This window comes from Lygodium microphyllum, chromosome 1, assembly GCF_053477565.2.
Source record: "Lygodium microphyllum isolate KBCC chromosome 1, Lygodium_microphyllum_v1.1.10, whole genome shotgun sequence".
Lineage (NCBI taxonomy): Eukaryota > Viridiplantae > Streptophyta > Polypodiopsida > Schizaeales > Lygodiaceae > Lygodium > Lygodium microphyllum.
The window spans coordinates 167215723-167220011 of record NC_141135.1 but is presented as its reverse complement, the minus strand read 5'-3'; positions in this window follow the sequence as shown (position 1 = coordinate 167220011).

Here is a 4289-nt window from a genome sequence, read left to right as displayed (position 1 = left end):
GATGTGTGTGGTATATTGTTATATGCAAATTGCAGTAAATGCAAATGTGTGTCCCATGTCTATGGTTTAGAAATAGTGTAAGCACGTAAAAGATCTAAAATAGTACTGTTAGTGGCTTCTGTTTGTCCATTAGTTTCAGGATGAAATGCAGATGAGAAATCAATCTTTGTTCCTAGATTAGCAAACAAAGTAATCCAAAAGTTATTACAAAATCTAGAATCACGGTCAGAAATAATAACTTTTGGTAATCCATGATTAGTGAAAACAGTTTTCAAAAACAATTGTGCTGCCTGAGATGCTGTTAAAGTTTTCTTACATGGAATGAAATATGCTTGTTTACTAACCCTGTCTACTACAGTCCAAATCATATCATGGTTAGCTTTAGTATTAGGTAAACCAGTAATAAAATCCATAGAAATCTGTTCCCATGGTCTTGATGGAATAGATAAAGGCATAAGTAATCCATACTGTTTACCATGATGTCTCTTAACTCTTTGACAAATCAAACATTCAGAAACAAAGTTAGATACATCAGTGTCCATATGTGGCCAATAAAAATCTTCAGTCAATGTACGCAAAGTAGATATGATACCTCTATGACCTTGATATGGAGGACAATGAATCTCATTTAAAACAAAAGATCTAAATGGAACTGTAACACATAATCTCTTTTCATAAAACATGAATCCATCATTATAAGACAGTGAATCAATAGGAATCCAGTTATTTCCAACTAATTTATTCCAATCAGCATGAAAAGTAATGTCCTGATGATAAGTATCTTTCATAGGAGTTAGAGAATCAAATGATATAACAGAGATATTATGAATGGTCGGTCTTCTACTTAATGCATCGGCCACTACATTTTCTTTACCTGGTTGATATTGAATAATGGGATGAAAACTCTGAATAAAAGCTGCCCATTTGATATGTCGGTCAGATATTTGAGGTTGACTAAGTAAATGTCTAATACTTTGTAGATCAGTCTTAATCATAAACTCAGAACCCATTAAGTAATGTTTCCATTGTCTTAAAGCTTGTACCACATCTAATAATTCTTTATCATATGTGGAATATTTAAGTTCGGAGGGTTTCAGTTTACAACTAGAATAGGCTATGGGATGATTATCTTGCATAAGTACGGCTCCTATTCCAGATCCGTTAGCATCAGTAACTACTAAAAAGAATGGTCTATTAAAATCAGGTAGTTGTAATACAGGAGCATGGGTTAATGCATGTTTCAATAAATCAAAGGATTTCTGTTGATTGTCAGACCAATGATAAATAATACATTTCTTTAAAAGTTTAGTCAAAGGCAAAGCAAGTAATGAAAAAATTCGCACAAATTTCCTGTAAAAACTAGCAAGACCTAGAAAAGAACGTAACTCATGCACAATTTTAGGTATAGGCCAGTTCAATATTACTTCTATCTTCTTAGGGTCAACCTTAATACCATCTGATGACACAATATGACCTAAATATTCAATTTCTGTTTGAAAGAACTCAGTCTTTTTCGGATTAGTATACAATTGATTATCTTTCAACAACTTGAAAACCAAAGACAGATGTTCATAATGTTCTTTCTCATTTTTACTAAAGACCAAGATATCATCAAAGAATACAATAACACAATGCTGATATTTCAAAAATATACGATTCATCATTCTACTAAATGTAGCAGGTGCATTAGTCAATCCAAAAGGCATCACTAAAAATTCAAAATGACCAAATTGTATTCTAAATGCAATCTTGAATATGTCAGACTTATCTAATCTCACCTGATGATAACCAGATTTAAGATCTATTTTACTAAATATGGCAGAACCTTGTAGTTTATCCATAAGATCATCGACTCTAGGAATTGGATATATATTCTTTACAGTAATCTTATTTAGGGCACGATAATCAATGCACATACGATAAGTATTATTCTTTTTCTTTACCAACAAAACAGGTGCACCAAATGGAGAACTACTAGGTCTAATCAACCCTCTATTTAGTAATTCCTCAACTTGATTTTGAATTTCTTTTTGCTCTATCTAGTTATGTCTATATGGTGCTTTACAAGGTGGTTGTGTACCAGGAATTAAATCTATTTTGTGGTCTTTAAGACGTGAAGGAGGTAAGCCAGGTGGTAGATCTTCTGCAAAACAATCTTTAAATTGTGCAAGGAATTCTTTATGCCTAGGGTGCATATGTTTTTCTTTAGCTTGCAGTTCATTCACCCAAATCATGAACAAGAGACCAATTGGGTGCAATCTCCCCCCATGCCTTGTGTGAGTGCTCCACAAAGCATGTATTTTATGTATTAATCATCTTCAAGCTCAAATAATAGCCCAAATTACAAAATAGCACGCTTTTGGCTTTTGAGTTTGCTTTAGCACAAAATAGAAATAAAGCTAATGGGCGGGCGCCCAAAGAGTCAGGCGTACCCAATACAATGTCCAAATACAAATATCATAATCGTGCGCCCATGCGCATACAAAATAATAAATAAATATCCAACACCTCAATAAATAGGCGAGACAAAATATAGGCGCCATGCCTAAGGTATGCGCCCATCAAAATATAAGTGATAACTCGAATACACGCTATCCTCCAATGCTTTCCTCCGCCATTGCTGCTATCTCTACACATCAACTGAAGTATTCACAATCGTTAGTAAAATAATACAATTAAACCGACAAAAGTGAATACCTAGCAGTCTTCAGCTACATAAATAAATCAACTGGTTAGAAAACAATCCTAACCTTAATTTATTACGAGTGCGCACTCTAAACTCATAAATGTTTATTAATTTAATATGTATTTTGCGGAATCACCCGCTATGGAAGCACCCATGTACACACTAAATTAATGAAACGCCTGAAAAGGATAGGCATCCCCATCGACTTCTCGCACAAAGAATCCACTTTGTGTATGAGTCCCGGTCAACAAAGTTTACGGAATCCACCGTAAAACCTCACGGAATCCATCGTGGCATGGAAATATGCCTCCTGGCATCATCAACCCACTTGTTAAGTAATCAATTGCAACAATAATATATTTAGCCTACGAGTATTGGGCTGTAGGGCTTATAGGTCTAACAAAACCAATCCCCCACTTCTCAAAAGATTAGTGGGCTATAAGTGGCATAAGTTTTTATTTTATCTTTTTTCACAAGCATCTTCATGTACTGGCATTCATCACAATGTTTAATGAATTTCACCACATCATGGAAGAGGGTAGGCCACTATTATTAAGACTATATGATTTTTCATGCGATGGACTCTCTATCAAAATGTCCTCTTGTGATTCCTACAAATGTGCTTCTATTAAAACTTTGTGCATTTCTTGTTTGCACACATACCTTCTCAATAAGCTCTCTTGGTCTACCCGGTACAATTGCCCATCAATCAAATGATATAGTTGTGCTTCAAGAATTAAGCAATGAAGCCATGCCTTCAACACTAGGTAGTCATGTATTCCATTTTCCAATATGTCTACAATATTGTCAGTCCAAATAGAGTAAAATCTACCTTATATAGATCCTCCTCTTAAGAGATCTTAAATAGATGCACATCAAGAAGATAATCCATTATACCATTTCATGCTACTTATCTCTTAATTATATGGGATAGATGATCAGCCATGTATTTCTTTTTCCTTTTCTCACAACTATTGAAAATTTAAATCCAAGTAGAAGGAATAACCACTGGTCTATGCATTCCATTGATTGAACTTTTTTAAGATGCTCTTCCTAGCTGATATGTAAACTAAGGTCATCCATAAACACTTCTACCACTTCCTGAGCATGTCACTGAAGATTGAGCACATGAGTTGTTGAAATGTGGCAGGGGGATTAGTCGAGCCGAAATGCATGACTATGTATGCAAACACTCACAGATGCTCTCTTGCTTGTTGTTTAGATAAACTTGCACTTGACTACAGCTCAAGACACATTCTTTTTTGTAACCCTTTTTAGCATGTGCTTTGTGTATGTCAATGGTTAGCTATCTCTCTTTCTTAACATATTGACCTTTTTATAGTTAATGCACAATTTGATCATTTTGTTTTTCTTCAATATAATGACAATCAGCAAAACCTAAGATATGTTCTCAATTTCATAGATCAATCTTGCATTTAGAAGCTTATCTATGAATAGGATCTTATCGGATTTGTCTCCTTGTTTTTTATTAAGGTGTTAGCTACTATGAATAGGGGTCCAGGCTTTTCCCCATTACTGCCTAATTTTACTTTCTTTAGCTTGGTTGGTCTTTCTATCAATTCACTAGCCTATCCTTGATGCT